Raw genomic sequence first — 19,240 nt, 5'->3', positions numbered from 1 at the left:
AAATCCCAGGGGAAAAAAAAAGTCGCATCCCTCCAGCGGGGCGATCCAGAGGATTAGCCCCTGAAAAGTAAACTTGCCTCTGGAGATATTCCCAGATCCTCTATTGGTGATTGCAGTTTGTGGTAACGTCCAAACAGTTTCTCTGTCCAGAGTGAGGCAGGGAAAGAGGATAATTTTTGGAGGATTATCTGTTTTCTGTGCATTTCTCAAAAGACAGGGGAACTTCTGGTGCTTAAACAAAGGCCAGGTATTCTGTTATACCATAACATCAGTCTTCAAGGATGAAGGACCTGTGGCCAGCAGTGAGACAGACTGACAGGCATGGGACGAGGGGGTGCAGGACTTGGAACCCAGAGCCTGAGGATGTCCCAGCTCAGACCTTTCACTCCTCTTGGAGCCTCGGGCTCTGCATCTTTCAAAGGGGACTGCGTTTTTCAGGGCTCTGTAGAAGTGAATGACAAGATGGAAGCCAGGGAGGTTGCGGATGGAGAGTGCTCTGATAGAAGGCTTCTGCCTGGAAACAAGCACTCTCCGAGGAGAGTTGCTAAGCTCTGTTTTGCAGCTAATATCACAACACCCTTTGGAGGGGGCACCTATAAACCTTACCTCATAACCATGGAATCAGAGACAGCTGGATTCAAGAGCCAGCTTGTCCAACCTCTCCCTTAAAGGAACAATTTGCTCTCTAAAGTACTCAGACTCTTTTCCTCCCTCCATCTTTATCTTCTATCCCCTTCCCTCTTTCTCTTCCTCCCTTCCACACACACTTCGGCGCACCGACTGTTTGTCAGGCACTGCACTGGGTGCTGTGTCTGCAGCAGTGAATGGAGACAGATGTGGGGTGCTCCCCTCACAGAGTTTACAGTCTAGCACTTGAAAGTGTCTGCAAGCAATCTCTGTTGAATACCCCTGATGACAGGATGCTCACTACCTTCTGGGACAGACTATTTTGTGGGTTAGTTTTTCCTTATTTAAACTCTGTCTCTCTGTTATGCTTATTCAGACCCCTGGAGCTATATAGAATAAGTCTGACTCCGTTTCCTATGTCACAGCCCTTGAAACATGGGAAAATAAACACATTACACCCAGCAAGTATTCTCACTCTCCAAGTTGCACTTGTGAAAGGGAAGCTGGTTCTCCATGAAGTCAAATTTCGTGAGGTCCTGATAGCCCAGGACAGGCTCTAATCTGGGTGCCTGGGCTCTGTTTCTGGTGCACCTGCGGACGAGGGAAGCTGTGTGGTAGAGAACCGGCAGAGGTTCTCAGGTGGGGAGGGAGGCAGGCTTCAGTGGAGCAAGGGGGTCCGTCGGTCTAGAAGGTGGGGTGTATGTAAGGCAGGTTCTGGCCATCTGCCCAGGACAAGCCTGAGCTCCAGCGTTTCTGCTCTGATTCACAGCTTCCCCTCTTCCCAAAGGAATCCCCTTTATAGCTCTCGCAGCCTGACCTCAGCGTCCCTGTCAATATCGACGGACAGCTGTGCAGAGTGCAGCCGCCGCGGCAGCTCTGCCGGGTGCCAGCTGGACGTGCTTGGCGGCCAGGCCCTGGGAGCCACCTCTCGGGATGTCAGAGGAGAGCTGCAGGCCGCCCTTCCGTCAGCAGGAAGCCCAGCCACAAACACTTGGACAGGAACCCGAGTGCTGGCCAGCTGAGCAAGCTCTGGTTTCTCTTGCGTCTGAGGGTTTGGCCCAGGGCAGAGGAAGGCGAGCCAGGTGCTGCGGGCTGCACTGCCGGGGCCGCGGACTCCCCCTTGGGCTGGGAATGTGGGTTCAAGGGTGTGAGCGGAAAAGCATCATCCAGGCTGGGGTTGAAGGAGGTGCTTCCTGGAGGAAGGGCGAGGAGGGAGCAGGGAACACAGCGTTTACCAGCGCGAGGCCAGCTCGCTGAGAATGCGCAAAGACCCCCTTGTGATGGCGCCGGACAAAATGTGTTCCTTGGTCCAGTCCTCAGTCCCCAGCACAGACCCTGGGAGCACACACTGCAGTCCTCCAGCACAGACCCCCGGGGAGCACACACTACAGTCCTCCAGCACAGACCCCGGGGAGCACACACTGCAGTCCTCCAGCACAGACCCCGGGGAGCACACACTGCAGTCCTCCAGCACAGACCCCGGGGAGCACACACTACAGTCCTCCAGCACAGACCCCGGGGAGCACACACTGCAGTCCTCCAGCACAGACCCCGGGCCGGGGAGCACACACTGCCGTCTTGTGGGGGGACATCCACACATACCCAGCTTGAAGGACTCCTCTGCAGGAAGGACGCTTTTGAAACTTACCGAGCTGCACTGAATGAATTTATTTAAAATAGTATGTGCTCAGCCAGGGACAAAGGCAGCTTTCCATCCAGGGCTGACATTTTTTCTTTTAAATTCTTTTTTTTTGAGACGGAGTTTCGCTCTGTCTCCCAGGCTGTAGTGCAATGGCATAGTCTCGGCTCACTGCAACTTCTGACTCCCTGGTTCAAGCGATTCTCCTGCCTCAGCCTCCTGAGTAGCTGGGATTACAGGCACGCGCCAGCACACCCAGCTAATTTTTGTATTTTTAGTAGAGACAAGGTTTCACCATGTTTGCCAGGATGGTCTTGATCTCCTGACCTGTTGATCCACCCACCTCAGCATCCTAAAGTGCTGGGATTCCAGGCGTGAGCCACCATACTCGGCCTTTGCTTGTAGGTTCTATGCATGATTATCTTCGAGGCTGTCTATGTGCACATACAGCCCATACAACTGCCACGAACACCCCCCAGGTTTGCAGACAGCTTAAACTTTTCACAAGTCACTCAGGTATTTTTTTTCCTTCACATTTGCTTCTCACAGCCTGCTAGGCCAGTGAGAGATGGCTGGTGTCAGGGAACAAGGAGGTAAGCGGGTTGGCTCAAGGTCACATAGCTGAGCGGTGGCAGAGTCCCGCCCACCACAATGACTTCTGCTCGTCTGGAAAGAGAACCGAATGACTGCTTCCCACGCATCTCAGCATCCTCCACCTTATTCTGGCTTGTGTGCAGGCCCACCTGGGAGATGTGCTCTGGACTGGAGTCTGCTGCTAACACCCCATTCGTTTGTGAAAGCTCAGTTTGAAAACCTCCTGAGTACATCCTGCCTGTGGCTTTAGTTACTCTCCTCGACTCGGTCACAGCTTTTTATTTGTGCCTTTTTAATAATCTACATTTTATTGTACTCCATAGCTTCCGTGGTTCTGACTCTAGACCCGGAATTGGCAGTTTTTAAAATAAAGGGACCGATAAATACTTTAAGCTTTGTGGGACATTATGATCTCTGTGGCATCCACTCAACTTTGACATTGTGGTATGGAAGTGGCCATAGACAATAGGTAAATGAATGAACACGGCTGTGATTCCAATAAAACTTTATTCACAAAAACAGGTAATGAGCCAGAATTGGCCCCCAGGCCATAGTTTGCCGACCACTGCTTTAGAACTCCTCGAAGGCCAAAACTGTTATTTTTACTTATGCAACTGCAATCATTTTCTCTACCCCAGCACCCATGTCAGGTTGACCACATTTATATTTTGTATATATATTAGTACATATACCCTTCTAGCTCCTATATATTTATAGGAGTTCAGTGTTAATTCAATGAATGAATGAATGAGTTTTGCAAATGATACCGTTGTAGAACTGGTTAGGCTTCAGTTCTGATCTTTGCCTGCGGTGATATAATGTGGTGAGTGCAGTCTCATAGAAGGGAACGCATAGGCCTGATTTGAGCACCAATTCTGCTACTTTCTAGCTGTGAAAACTTGGGCGTGTAACTGGCTCTTTCAGTCTTAGCTCTAGTTTGCCCATTTGAGATATGCGGTGATACCTCACTCAAAGGGTTGTCATAGGATAAACAGAGAGTGGAAAGCTTGGGGCCCAGGGCTGGGTGCACAGTAGGTGCTGATGGGATGGTGGGAATTGCTACCTGGGAGAATGCATTGTTACTACTGAAAGCCACTTGTGCTGAGGGTCAAGTTCCAGGTTGGGCCTCAGCATCTTCTTGCCCTGTGACACGTGAAGATACTGTGGGAATACGTGGAAAGATCGCCCTTAATCTGGAAAAAGGAGGCTCCTATAAACCCAGGCAGTCTTGCAGAAGTGTCTCCGCCTTTGCCACTCTTGCAGGCATCTAAACACACTGTCCAAAGTGACCTCTTCATCTCCACCCTCCACCTCTCAAACCGTTCTTTCTTCTCCATCTCCCAAGGCCGCACGCCAGAAACCTGAACGTCCTCTGATTCGGAATTGCTCCCTCCACCTCAGGACCAGCAACCATCAAAGTAGCCACCATTTCCGAGCAGCTCCGTGATCCTGCCTGCTCCGAGTTTTGCATCTGTGCCCTTCCAGTAGCTGCTTCTCGTGGCTCTCTGCACCATCCATTTATCCACTTTGCCGTTTGATTTATGTTTCAAGAAACAAATCTGGTCCTGTCCTGCTCGGCCTCTGTAATCATCAATGGCTCCCCACTCACAGTAGGCCAATGTCCAGTTTCATGGCCAGAGCCTTCTCCGCTGGTCTTCCCAGCTCCATCCTTTGGCATTCTTTGCTTGGCACATGTGTTTTTAGCCTCACAGATGGATCTCACTATATACATTCTTATCTCTTGCACTTTAATGCTATTTATGTCTCGTCTCCCTTCCAGAATTTCTGTCTTCTCCAAGATATCACAAATCAGTCATTAAATGTATCTTGTGACTCCAGAGTTTTTAAACACGTTGTTTAAAGGCATGTTACTCAGTTCTGTTTGGAATTCAGCTCTGAAAATCTGTACCAATGGTATATTTTGAGAAAAGTTTTTTTTTTTTTTTTTTTCAACTAAAAGGAAACTTAGGTATCAGATGCCTTCTGATAAAAAGCTTCCTTGATCAGAAATACCCAGGCAATGGGCTCATGGCAAACATGAGGCTTCCAGCCTGGAAGGGTAACGGCGTGGCAAGTAAGGATGCTGTATTGGAGTCAAGTGGCCTTCCGGAATTCCTCTTGTGTCACAGAACAGAGCCTTGCAGGCCCAGGAGCCTCCAGTGGAAGCTGGCATTCGCTGGCGTGTCAGCGTGTGACCACTCATGAGACAAACATGACCCACAGCTGACTTTTGGCCTCTGCGACTTCAAAGCCCTCAGCCCAGTGAGTCTGGAATGAAGAACAAGGCCTCCAGGCTACAGGAAGGGTGAAACATCACGTTGGTGTCCTCTTTGTCCTCCTGTGACAGGTGATAGTAACTCTCATTGCCCTTGAGAAAGGTCTCAAGTGCAAACACCTAGGGTTGGTCCATCCTGGTCTCTCTGTTTGCCTCTCTCCACCCTCACCCCCAGCCCTGCCAGTAGTCCAGCCTGCCCTCTCCGGGTTCACTGAAATCCTGCCGGCTCCTCTTGTTCTCCCGAGAATAGGAGATGAGGACATGGCGCTCTGCACAGTGTTGACTGGACTTTTACCCCCACCTGTTTGCATACCAAAGTTAATTAATCAAGTCCTTTTTTTTTTTCAAAGTTTTTTTTTTTTTCCTTTAAGAAAGCAATGTATAGAGGTGTAATTCTTCTCAGAGGTCAGCAGGGCTGAAAACTTGAGAGAATGAAATGAAACGTTTTTCTTAAAAAGCAAAAAACACTTGTTTTTGCTTAAAATCTGCCACTCCTAACCTCTCCGATGTAAAATTCCTATTCAATTTAAGAGCAGTGAAGTGTAATGGGCACAGAATGAAAATGGAAAATTTTCCCTGAGTTGGGAAAGGAAATTAGCTCATCTCTATCTTATAAGATGCTGCCTTTGATACTAACTCTTATATTACATTTCTAATAACACTTATATTACATTCTAGGGCTTTTAAGAAAATCATTGCTGGATTAAATTTTTACAGTGCTTTGCATTGTTAGTAAGAAAGTACTCTTGGAAGTGTATTTTGGTTTTAGAAACCCAAATTACTAAAACCTCAACTTATTAAACATACAAGCGGATGGATTTTGGCTCTGTAAAATAATCCACAACATTAAAAAATGAATATCGCAATGCATTGGAAATGTGATTCAATTTACCGAGGTTTAGCTTAACATTTTAGGTAAACTTTATATGGCGTGAAACAATTATAGGACTTTTAAAAATTGTATTAATAGGATTAGGGTTGGTTTAAACAAGGTAGAAGTTTGGTTCTCACTCATGTAAAAGTCCAGGTGAGTGGTCTGGGGCTGACATTGCCTCCCCAGTATCGGACTCCCAGGCTTGTTCATTCATTCATTCACTTAGCAAAAATTTACTTAGCACCAACTAGGCATTGGGATCACTGCAGTTGGGGAGTGGGGAACAGACAAAAATCCCTGCCCTCATGACATTTACATCCTGTTGGCCCACTCATGGCCTTGACCTCATGGTCCAAGATGACAACATCTCTTCATTCTAGTCAGCAGGATGGAGGAAGGAATGAAGAAGAAGAAGGCAAGGGGTGAACTGATGTAATCTCTTAAGGAAGGTTCTTGGAAGCTACACAACTCTCTCTCTACGTTTCATGCAGTGATTAGTCACACAGTGTATTAGGCTGTTCTTGCATTGCTGTAAAGAAATATGCAAGACTGGGTAATTTATAATAAGGAAAGAGGTCGAGTTGGCTCATGGTTCTGCAGGCTGTACAAGAAGTATGGTAGCACCTGCTTTTGGTGGGGGCCTCAGGAACCTTACAGTCATGGCAGAAGGCAAAGCTGGAGCAGGCACTTCACATGGAGAAAACAGGAGCAAGAGAGAAAGAGTGGGCAGGGGGAGGGGGAGCACATGATTTTAAATGACCAGATCTCGTGAGAACTCACTATCACAGAGACAGCACCAAAAGCCATGAGGGATCTGCCCCATGGTCCAAACACCTTCCACCAGGCCTCATTTCCAGCAATGGGGATTACAATTCAACAGGAGATTTGGGCTGGGGTAAATGTCCAAACTATATCACATGGTCTCACCTAGCTGCAAGTGAAGCTGGGGAATATAGTCTTTATCCCATGTGGCTACCATTTGCCCAGCTGGAAATCTGTTATTAAGGAAAAAGGGGAGTTGAATAATTGAGAGAGGTGTGCTACCAGTCTCTTTCACAAATAAAACTTGTAATTTTAAAAATAATACATTTTATTTAATCTAATGTGTCTGGAATATTTTTATTATTATTATTGAGGCAGAGTCTTGCTCTCTTGCCCAGGCTTGAGTGCAGTGGCACGATCTCAGCTCACTGCAATCTCCACCTCCTGGGTTTAAGCGATTCTTGTGCCTCAGCGACCTGAGTAGCTGACATTACAGGCATGCACCACCATGCCCAGCTAATTTTTGTATTTTTAGTAGAGACGGGGTTTTGCCATGTTGGTGAGGCTGGTCTCTAACTCCTGGTCTCAAGTGATCCGCCTGCCTCAGCCACCCAAAGTTCTGGGATTACAGGCATGAGCCACTGTGCCCAGCACAGAATATTATTATGCCAATGTGCAACTAATATAAAAATTATTTCATGTTCTTTTTTTGTACTAAGTCTTTGAAAACTATTATATATTTCACACTGACATCACTTATATTCTCTCATTCATTCACGTACATTACATCCCTACTCAGACTAGCCACATTGCAAGTGCCCAGTAGTCATATTAGACAGTGTTCTGGAGCCTGGCAGCTTGCAGTGTGGTCCATGGGCCAGCAGCATCAGCATCGATGGGGAGCTTGTCAGAAGTTCAAGACCCCAAGGCCCCTCCCCAGACCTCCTAAGTTACAATCTGTATTTTAACAAGCTCTCCACGTTATTTGTGTGCACATTAAAGTATGAGCTGCACTGTTCTATAATAATTCTTCAGGTAGGATTTCCATTAGAATCTAACAAAAGAGTCTAGAGAAAAGAGAAACTACCTCAATGAACTCTCTGGAATCAAGCATAGAAACTTGGCAGATCCCATTTTTCCTTTTTCTGATCCCATTAGACTGCTAATTAGATCTTCTGAGAAGGGGTGATTTTAAAGTAGTTACATTCAAATGAATCAATTTAATAATGGTTAATTGACTGGGAAAAATTTAAAAACTGAAACAACATAGAACTGTTGGACTGTGAGTGGATTTAATTTTCAAGGCTAGCCTCCAATGCCATGAGCAGAGCTTTAAAATATATTGGATTTCTCTTAAACTTCTTCCCTGCTTTTTAAATAGCTTTATTCAGATACAATTCATATACCATACAATTCACCAATTTCAATTGTACAATTCAAGGGTTTTTCATATATTCACAGAGTTGTACAGCCATCACTGCAATCAACTTCTGAACATTTTAATCACTCCCAAAAGAAATTCTGTACTCATTGACAGTCACTCCCCATCTCTTCCTAGCTCTTGGCAGCCACTAATGTACTTTCTGTCATTATAAATCTGCCTATTCTGAGCATTTCATATCAATGAAATCATACCACATGTGGTCTTTGGAGACTGGCTTCTTTCACTTAGCCTAGTGTTTTTAAGGTTCTTCCATGTTGTAGCATGCATCAGTACTTCATTCCTTTTCGTGGCTGTATACTATTCCATGATATGGATATACCACATTTTGATTATCCATTCATAAACATATAAAGTTTTAATACAGAAGCCAGAGAAGAAGGGAAGAAAACAGTAAGGAGGAATCAAGGAAATAATAGCTCCTACTGGATTCAGAGTCACAGAGAGTCAGAACTGAAAAGAACCTTAAAACTCATACAGTGCATTGTTGTCCATGTGGAGAACTGAGACCCAGCAAATGAAAACCCTTTGTCCAGGGCCCTCCAACATCAGGAGGCCCAGCTGTGATGAGGATCCAGACTGCTTTGACTCCAAGTCCTCTGCTGTACTCTGCCACCACAGACACCCAGGGCCTCAGGCTGTGCCTCAAGGTAGCCATGGGAACAGTAGTCCTGGCAGCATCAGGGCGAGGCATAGCTCTTCATCTTAGTCTTGGTCTCAATTTTAGAAAACCATGTGGAGTTGAGAACCCCAAGGTGGATCTGGAGTTAGTTTTGGAGAGCTGTTTTCAAGATCTGTAGTAAAATGTCTGTCTGATACTCTGCGCCTCTTTCCATGTCACATTCAGATACATCTCTTTGTTTCTTTGAGACAGAGTCTCTCTCTGTTACCCAGGCTGGAGCTTGGCTCACTGCAACATCTGCCTCCCAGGTTCAAGCGATTCTCCTGCCTCAGCCTCCTGAGTAGCTGGAATTACAGGTGCACACCACAACACCCGGCTAATTTTTGTATTTTTAGTAGAGACGGGGTTTCACCATGTTGGTCAGGCTGGTCTTGAACTCCTGACCTCGGGATCCGCCCTTCTCAGCCTCCCAAAGTGCTGGGATTACAGGCGTGAGCTGCCACGCTCGACAGATATATTTCTTAATCATCAGAAAGAATATATTAAAAGCTCAGGAATCATAGCTGGAATGATCTTTATGCCTTCTTTCCAACAGAGGTCCATAGAGGGAAGGTGACTTGCTGAGGAACCTCCTCCAGCACGTGACAGCCAGTGTTCCCAGGGCACCATCTGTCTGTGCTTCTCATACCAGTTGGTGCCTTGCTTCTAAACCACAGAAGCTGGTTCTTAATCATGGGATCCCTGGGATGCTTGCTGCCTCTCCGCTGGATTCTCAGCTCTGCTGCCGCCATCATACATCAGCTCTGACCATCTCCATGTCCTTGTACTTTCCTATTGGATTCACAGTCTCAGGCAGGAACGGGTGATTGGCTGAGCACCTTGAGGTGTGGAAAGTGAAGATCTGCTCCTCTCCCACCTCTGTGACAGGAGGCGGGGTCGGAAGCAGGGTCATACTTCTCACCTATTTTGGGGTTCTTCTAAATTAGGAAGACTGGATGCTGGGTAGTCAAAAAACAACAGATGTCTGCAACAGTTATAAATATAATATTCTCAAGTGAGAAAAACACCAAAGCTTTGTCCCACCGAAGAATACTAATGTTGGGCAATGACTCAGGGGGGCAGCAGCCTGTGAAAGACAGGAGATAGGCATTTCAAAGAGGACCGAGGACCTTTCTAGAGGAATGTGTTCCATTCTGGCTGTCTCTCAGAGAGATGGAAGCAAGTTGAGTGGGGGATGGGGGCCAATGGAAGATGAGGTATTTCTAACAACCAGAAATGCCCACCACGTAAATGGAGTGATTCGGAAAGTTGAGACCTCTTCACACCTGGAAGTCTTTGCAGTGGGACATTGTCAAAGGGAGCAGACCCCCTCAGGCGTAGGAGGACCTAAGGCTGTACTGTCCATGATAGAAGCCATTAGCCACACCTGCAGTCTGAGCACATATTGAAATGATCATCTGCTCTATTGAACTAAGTAAAATGTATTATTGTAATTAATTTTCCCTGCTTCTTTCTATTTGTTAATATTGTTGCTAGGGAATTTACAGTCACCTGTGTGGCTTCATTATATTTCTGCTGGGCTGCTGGAAGGTCTCTTCTGGCTCTGAGATGTCTCCCTCCCTAAACCTACTGACATCCCTCCCTTTGGGGCTGCACCAGGTGTCCATATGGTGGGGCTCTAGGAAGCCTGATGAATAACAACACCCTTCTTTCAGAGTCCAGAACCAACTGAGAGAAAGTGTCCCCTTTCTCAGCAAATTGGAGGAAAATGCAGCTTCAGGTATGGCCAGGCAGGCTTGCTAATACATCACGCCTGGGACAGATAGGCTTTATTATCTGCTAGGGCCTGGCGCAGATGGCCAGCTGTGGACCTCCCCCAGGATGGGGCCCAGCACAGAAGGCCGCCTTCTGCTCCAAGAGTCAGAGGGATTGAGCCCCACAGGTGCGGGTTTTCTCCCAGACTCATGAGTCAGACAAACCATCCTGCTTCTGGGGAGAGGCGAGCTTGGGAGTAATGTCGAGATTTCTCCCAGGGACACCAGTGTAAGGAGGAGTGTGAGGGATACGGACTGAGATTTTCTCAGCCTTAAACCTCCAGAAATAGTCCAGCGTCCAGCATGATGAGATTCAGGGAAACTGGGGCTGGCCCTTGGGCAACTTACTCCACCTGTTTAAGCTCTATCTTCTGACTGGCGCTAGGAACACCCACATGGGCATGTAATGTGACGATGCCTAGAAACACACGTCACCTTGCTCATTGTGGGCTCAGTGCTCAACAAGAGCAGCCACTGTTTCTTCCCCTACTGCTAGCACTCGCTGTGAACTGTGTATCGCATGGAGCAAACTGCGGGGCGGGGCCAGGGTTTGCCTATCTCCTACTGGCCTCGTATCTAAGACCAGTTACAGAATTGTGGGATTTCAGAGCCGTTAGAGATCCCAGATACCATCTCGTCATGTGGCAGATTAAGTAACTGGTCTGTAAGCGAGGAAGGGAGGCGACAGGAAGAGGGCCGTATGGGGGTGGTAAGTGACACGTGCAACCTCTCCACCCGCCCCCACCCCGTCACCACACTTCCTGGACCCAGTAATTCAGGAAGGCAGTCTGTCTGACCAAAAGGCAGGAAGTCCGCCGGGCCCACTCCCATCCCGGTGGCGTGGCGGCTGGGCTCTATTCTCAGGCTGCTAGCACCGTACTCCCAGTGGGCATGTCAGGCTAGTCCTGGCTGCTCACTTCAGTTCTAGAATCTGCCACATTCAGAGTCTCTTTCTTAGCTGTTTCTGCTTTCCTCATATGTTATATCACTGGGACACCCTCAGGTCACCTCAGGTTCCAGTGGAGCTGTCCCAGACCCAGCATCTGAAAAGAGATAAAGAGATACTTTTGTGATTCTTTTTAAGATACTTTTTCCATTTACTTTATTGTTTTTGAAATGGAAAATATTCAGTTGAATATTTTAATGCAAATCTATTTGTGAATCCAATTATGTGATACTTAAAGAATCTTTTTATTTTAAAAAATCAATCAGTGATACATTTAATAGGGTATGTATTACAAAAATTACATATATATATATATATATATATTTTTTTTTTTTTTTTGAGATAGAATCTTGCTCTGTTGCCCAGGCTGGACTGCAATGGTGTGATCTCAGCTCACTGTAACCTCCGCCTCCCAGGTTCAAGCGATTCTCTTGCCTCAGCCTCCCGAGTAACTGTGACTACAGGCATGCACGACCACGCCCAGCTAATTTTTTTTGTATTTTTAGTAGAGACCAGGTTTCACCATGTCAGTCAGGCTGGTCTTGGACTCTTGACCTCAAGTGATTCGCCTGCCTTGGCCTCCCAAAATGTTGGGATTACAGGTGTGAGCCACCTCGTCTGGCTTACAAAAGTAGTTTTTATCTTAAAATAAATTGAACTAGGCCAAAATTTCACTTGCGGTTAACCACAAGTGCGACGTATTTATGCCACCGAATCCACGCCTCTGTCTATTGTCATTTTTCTAATATTCTTTCTGCATACACAAAATACATCCTAATCATGACTCGAGATAGATCTATTCCTTGGAGAGTGATAGAGATTGATGACAAGGAATAAAGAATTTTCTGTTTGGAGAGAAACATAGACGCATGAGCTTGAGTTTGCTCGCAGTTCCTCTTCTTCCTCTTCACAGCACAAATGGGGAGCAGCATCAGAGCTGGACTCAGAGACCAGGGTTCTTATCTCAGCTTTGCCACCATTAAACTGGAGATCTGGGGCAAGTCACTTCCCTCTCAGTTACCTCGTCGCCAGCCTTAGAAGACCGGCCGAGCTGAGCCTTGCTGGATAAGGATGGCCCTGGGATTGAAGGAGGAGCCCTGGCGCTGTGCCCTATGCCACAGTGAATTGCAGGGCGGGCAGCTCTGAGGTGCCAGTGCAGGACACGCACCGTGACGTGCAGGGGAGGAGACTGTGCTTCTGAGAAGGGCACTCCTGCAGCTGGCCACCCATAGCCTTTCTGTCCTGTTGTGTGAGATCTCGCCCATGTTATGAGCGTCCACCTGCTTTTTAGCAGGAAAAATCATGACCCAGTCACTCTAGGTTTGCCTTCCACGTTGTCCTATTTGCTGATTAAATAGCCTTTCTTTGGTATACACTTCTGAAACTTCCCTGTTCAAATGAGGCCCCTCCCAAGGGGGTCCACGTTAGCATAGAAAATGCTTTCTTTCCATCTCTGATTGATTATCTATTCTCATTTGCTCCCGGGCTTCAATTTCAGCCTGAATGTGAGTATTTATTTTAAGCAGTCAGCCTGGACTTCATCAACATGGCAGTATTTCAGGGAATCCAGTTGTAGGTCAAATGCCTGGGGTTTCAAAGAGTGTAAGCTTAAGTCAGAGGGTTCCTGCAGCTGGGCCTGACCAGTCCACCAGCAAGAAGGGGCTGGCATTTGTTTTGCTGTCACAATCCTGGTACCCGAAGCACCTGGAATGAGCTGGCTTTTTGCCTTCAGCACTGTAGTTCCCCAGCTCGGGCTGGAATTCTGTCCTAAACCCTACTCCTCTTAACTGGGTTTCGGGCAGCCAATCTCTTGCCACCTTCTTGCCACTGCTCCCTGTATCTTCATCTGGGGATCTGCTCTCATCTGGATGGCCATCAGCTTCCACCTAGGCCCTGTCCCAGCCCTGCAAACAGTCAAGACCAATGCAGACTCATCACTGTCGGTGCGTCCCCCAGGTCCCTAAACCTGCTGCCATTTTTGTGTTTCCCCCTCAGGAAGGGGCACTTTTCCAACCAGGCACCCAGCTAGAAACCTGAGAATCATCTGAAATCATCTCCTCTCTGTCACCACCGTCGTCCAAATAGTTGATCTGTGATCTCTCAAATCTACCGGTTTCTCTCCATTCCCAGTTACAACCTTTGTCCAACCCACCCGTGTCTGCTTTGCTCACCGTCGCAGTCTCTGCACCCAGCACAGGACCTGTGAAATGGTTGCTCATACCATTTGCGGAATGGAAGATGTGAGTGAGAGTGAGTGAGCCAGCGGAGACCTGCCGGGATGATCTGACCCTTGTTTACTTCTCAAGCCTTCATCTCTCTCCTTCCCCGCCACTTACCCTTTACCTGGCAGCTCTCCTGAGCTCCCTGTACAGCCTGGGTTCCTGTCCACATCTTCCAGAAGCCTCCTTTTTTCCTATCTGAATTAGATGGTCCCTCTGTGTCCCAAGTGCCACATGCCTAGCCCATTTCCCGGGGAGCACACATCCCACGACACTGGCATTGCCTGTTTGCATGTCAGGTGTTCTGTCTTGAAGCTAAGTTCCACGAAGCGGGCTCTGTGTTTTACGCATCACTGCGTTTTCAGCACTTAGCGCAAGTAGGTCCTCCTTGAATATTTGTTGACCAAAGGTCCAGAAACTCCTGCTTCGGTGCCTAACTGCTTCCTGCCTCACGTCTCTCCCCCAGCCCTCCACCCCCAATCCACCTGGCTTCTGGCACTGCTCACTCTGAGGTGCGCAGCTGTCCATGGGCCAGCTCCATGTGGCACTGTGTTTCGGATGCTGGTGCCACCCACTCCGTTCCTCTCCATGACAGGTCACTTGGTGCAGAGCGCTTTGATCTGCACAGTAGGACACGCTTTCTTGGCCTTGCACCTCCCAAAGTCTACCCTGTGCTTGTGCCCTCTCCTGGCATCTTCTGACCGGGTCCCCATGGGGTTTCGTGCTCATCCCTTCACTGGCTTGTGAATGTCCCCAGGGCAGGGGAGACATCCAACTGGTCTCCGACCACCGGTCCCCCCTCCCCCTACCCACAGCACCCAGAACAAGGGCTCATTTGTGCACGGTAGGTTCCCAGGAAAGGGTTCTTTTGGATCCATCTGAAGGCTGGAGGGACTTAGGGAGGGGTGGGGCTCTGGGAATTCGGATGGCTGGAGGGAAGCCTTGGAGGAGAGGGAGGAGGAGCGCCCAGAGTAGGGTGAAGGCCGAGCCCCTGTGAGGGACTGTGGCAGGAAAGCAGGGCAACAAGGGCCAGTGGCGGGGCAGAGCTAGGAGAGTAGTTGCAGCCTCAGTGCCACGTCAGTCCAGCCCAAGGCTCCTGGGCGGCCCGCTGACCAGGCCTCAGGGTCAGGCTTCCTGAGCAGCAAGGTGCCCAGAGCTGTGCAGGCTGGTGCTGACTGCCGTCCCCCACCCCACCGCAGGGGCCCTGGGGAGAGGGTGCCTTGCTCCTACTCTGCCCTGCTCTCCCCATGTGGGTGCCTCTCATTCTTTTCATCAAAGTAAGCAGCACGACTGCAAAGTGCTTTATGTCCCCTCCAGAAAGGCCATGAGCCAAAGCTTTGCTGTCTTCCTTACCATCACCACCAGTTTTCCTCACCATCGCGGCCACCACCCTGCTCACCCTGTCCCACATCCGAACAAAGCTGCAGAGTGTACACCATGTTTCTTCATTATCCCATTTTGACCATCGCAGCTGCCATTATTCACTCTTACAGTTAAGGATACGGAGGTTCAGAGAGGTCGAGGGGTTAACTCAAGTCACACAGCCCGACTTGAGGTGGAGGGAGGGAGGATGGATTAGGAAATCTGCTCTGGAATCCCTCTTAGAAAGTGTCAGCAGGGCACAAGTGGAGTCTGCCTGTGCACCTGTGTGAGTGTGTCTGTCCTGATTCTCTCTGCGTGCACCTGTATCCGTCTATGTCCTGAGTGTGCTGTCTTAGGTGTGGATGTGTGGAGCTGTGCTGGGAGTGTCCTCAGGGTCGAGTGTGTGTGCATGTGGCCGGGTGCAGACACATGTGTGCACATGGATGCTCCACCCGCTTCTCAGATGTCTTGGCTGTGGGTTTGACAACTGAAACCCAGCTGTGCTCCGGCCTGGAGACATCCGCTGTGGAAACCTGGGAGGAGCTGACAGTCCCTAAAGAGGGGTTACACATGCTGCCAGCAAGCGCGCCTGGCCCGCTGCCTAATTCCCTGCAAATGCTCTTTAAATCTGTTTCTAATTTGGACTCTGCCTTCCCCTGCCCCCACCCATCCCTTCCCACCCTCCCAACTTGCCTGAAACCAGTCAAATTATGCTGAATAATGGCTACAGAGGCAGGGAGAGTGCTAAAGGTCACCGATGGGCTGTCGGAGGGTGTAATAATGTCACATTTTAATTTACGCAGGGAACGGTGCACGAATCAAAACCAATAAATAATTTGGACTGCACCAGCAGCTGCAGCCAACAGTAACTCCTACAGGTCATGCCACTTCCCGGGGAGAAATCGCTAACTGTCACACTCCGAAGTCCACTAGGCTTGAGAAAACCCATGTGCCTAGGTACAGATGCAAAGTATAGCATTTTCTCTCTGTGAGGGACTGTATTTGGAGACTTGCAGCGTCAGCAAGAATCTCTCCAGTTGTCTGAGTATTACCCAGATGTTCTGGGTATTAAGATTCTAAAACAAAATATGCCTTCTGTATATTTTGCTGCCCTGTGAAATACTCAGCTCCAGGCTGACCCAGATGCATGGGAAAGTGTATACAAAGCGGAGTGAGGAGTGTGGAAAGCAGGGCTTTATGTCCACATTGATGGCAGCTCTGAAAAGCCGACCTACATGCAGAGAAAGGTGGGAGGGGCTTCTGGGAGAAGTCTGTTGGAGCTTGTTCATGCTGAGTGGTTGGGGGTGTGATCTGAGGTACAGTTTTTTCAATAATTAATATGAAGTTAAAAAATGCATGCATTCTTTGAAGGCAGGGGCCTTGCTCTACTGACCCCTTTTGGTGCCTTGCCGAACGATGAGTCAGGGTAAGGGAGCCCAAAAGTGGGGAGGTCTTGAGATGGTTCTCACCGGTGTGTTGTGGCTGGGTAACCTGGGAAGCCGGGAGGAGGACAAGCCGTAGGTTTTCACAGCATCTGGAGGCCTTTGCTGGGAGGCCTTGCCTGTGGTGTTCTGGTGAAAACCCCGTTCCTTCCCCCGAGCCTCCTGAGCATCTGCACTTGGTGTGTGCTCCAGGGGCTGCTGACGGGGCCTGGCGTGCTGCCCACCTCTTAGCTGGCTCTGCAACTGCAGGAAGGTGGGGCTTGCACCCCGCGGGGCCACTGCCTTGGAAGCTGTGAGGCTGTCAAGACTCTGGAGCTGCAGCTTCTCCATCTGGCTGGAAAGGAAGCAGGGGAAGAAGCTGCTGAGGTTGAATGACACCCTGAGGATTTCACTCCCCTTTCCCTACCACACACCAGACCGGGGCCACCAGGATGCCTGGGTAAGAAAGGGGCGGGGGGCCCACACTTGAATTGTGCACCAGAGCCTGTCTCCTATTTCATCCTTCAAGGCGCTTCCCATTCATATCTTTTGCCATTTTCAAACTGTTGGCCATGTATTTAGTTGTGTGTGATACTAAGGACGCTGCCTATGTCAAAAGCCTCATTTAACCCTCAGAACACACCCGCAAAGTAGAATAAACTATAAGAAACTAGAAGAAGGCTAGGTGTCCACTGCAAGGGTGTACTTCTCCTTCCTTTAGGGTTGAGTTCCTGCTAGGAAATAGCTGCTAATTTTCCCACCCCCTTACAGTGAAGTCCAGCCCTAGGATCGGGTTCTGCCCAGTGGAATGTGAGCAGTGGAGTGGGTTGCTCCACTCCAGAGCCTCGCCCTAGAAACCTGCCAGGACGCAGTCTCCAAGCTCCAACCCTTCCGCCTGGATGGAACAGGGGCAACCCCACCGTGACCTTGGAAGCTACAAACTGAAAACGGCAGAGCATCTGTCGCCTTGGGGTTTCGAATGCCTGTGTGAGAAACACTGCCCAGACAGCATGTTCCCTGCCCTGTTCTGAGCAAGAAAATGAACTTATACCCTATTGTTTCCCAGCCATTGTGCTTTTTGGGGTTTGTTTGTTTTAGCAGTGAACTTATCCCTCAGTAATTGATTAGAAATGTTCATTCCTATTGTAGAAATGAGGAAATCGAGACTCAGAGAGGGAAATTCATGGCCCAAGGTCACATATTCGGTTAATAGCAGAGTCGCGATGCCAGTCTACGCCTTCCTGGCTTCAAAGTCATGCTCTGGTTATGTGAGTGTCCCCAAGTGTGTTCCACAGAACACTGTTAAAACCACCACCACCACAACACCCCCGCAGCTGCCATGCTCAAATAAGTTTGGGAAATGCCAACTTCGAGTCAACAGGTTTCTTCGCTGCAGTCCTTTCCAGCGTGTCACCATGCTCATGATACCTGTGAATTACCACCAGGGCGTCTAACATGAAGAATTTTTCCAAATCTGTGAGGCTACAGCGCCCCTTCTCCACGGAGCTGTCTGTGAGACCGGCATGCTTAGCGCTCATCTTGGTGGAGGCTAAACTTCAGTCTGCTGCCGGATCTGGGTTGAACTGTGTTACTCACTCAACCCCCAAAAGGATTCATTGAAGTCCTAACCCCTGGGACCTTGGCGTGTGACCTGATTTGGATATAGGGTCTTTGCAGATTTAACCAAGTTAAAGTTAGGCCCTTAGGTGGGCCCTGCTTCAGTATGACTGGTGTCCTTAGAACAAGGGAAATATGAACACAGAGACAAGCAGACACAGAAAGAGGATGACATGAAGACACCCAGGGACACACAGCAGATATGCCACGGGAAGAGGGAGGGCTGGAGTAGTGCGTCTGTAAACCAAGGAATGCCAGAGATTGCCAGCAAACCCCAGAAACTGGAAGAGGCAAGGAAAGATTCTCTCCCAGAGCTTTCCGAGGGAGCACGGCCCTGCCAACACCTTGACTTTGGTCCTCTAACCTCCAACACTGTGAGAGCACACGTGTCTGTTGTTTAAGCCACCCAGTTCATGGTAGTTTGTTATGGCACCCCTGGGAAATGCATACACTGCTTCTTGCTCCTTTCAAAACCAGAAACCAAAGTTTCTGGGCAAGGTTATCTTACCAATCATCATCCAAATGACAAACTGTGGTGGCTTCGGTTTACTGACAAACAGATAAAGGAAAAGAGAGTCTGGAGGGACAAAGGGTAGCACCGCGGAGCAGCTCAGGGCTTCAGCTTTGGCGCCATGCAGGCTGCTGTGCACCCGGCTTTTGTTGCATCCTGGAGCCCAGTCCTCCACCGCTCTGGGCACAATTGCCTTTTCTATAAGGGTGGGGCTAACACTCACTTCATAGGTTGAGGGGAGGGTTAAACAAATTAACATACCCTAAATGTTTGGTCTAGTACCTGGAAGATTCCCAGTATCCGTTCCTTTGAAATTGCACAAGCAGGATTGCAGACCCGCGCTTGAATCCAAGCTCTGCTATTTACCAACAGTGTTGCTGTGGGCAATTTGCTCAATCTTTCGAAGTCTGGATTTCACCATCTATACAAAGAGAAAATAATGCGTGTTGTTAAAAAATGGTTTTAAAACAAGTTAAAAATCATGATTCTAAAATAGATAAAAATGAGCACGTTATT

The 19,240-nt window shown here is 48.6% G+C and overlaps 1 protein-coding gene and 1 long non-coding RNA gene across 2 annotated transcripts in view; one reads left to right on the top strand and one right to left on the bottom strand.

Annotated features, from left to right (window-relative positions):
• Positions 1-19,240, top strand: part of GP5 (glycoprotein V platelet) — a 229,586-nt gene that overhangs the window by 127,825 nt on the left and 82,521 nt on the right. The gene's annotated exons all lie outside the window — the stretch shown is intronic.
• Positions 9,165-18,895, bottom strand: LOC134733194 (uncharacterized). Its single transcript, XR_010116720.1, has 4 exons — positions 18,722-18,895; positions 16,645-16,951; positions 11,566-11,691; positions 9,165-9,752 (listed from the first exon to the last, which is right to left on the bottom strand). It is a non-coding gene; the product is annotated as an uncharacterized lncRNA (long non-coding RNA).

Source organism: Symphalangus syndactylus, chromosome 17 (assembly GCF_028878055.3).
Source record: "Symphalangus syndactylus isolate Jambi chromosome 17, NHGRI_mSymSyn1-v2.1_pri, whole genome shotgun sequence".
NCBI lineage: Eukaryota > Metazoa > Chordata > Mammalia > Primates > Hylobatidae > Symphalangus > Symphalangus syndactylus.
Note: the sequence above shows the minus strand (reverse complement) of the source record. Positions and strands in the feature narration are given on the sequence as shown.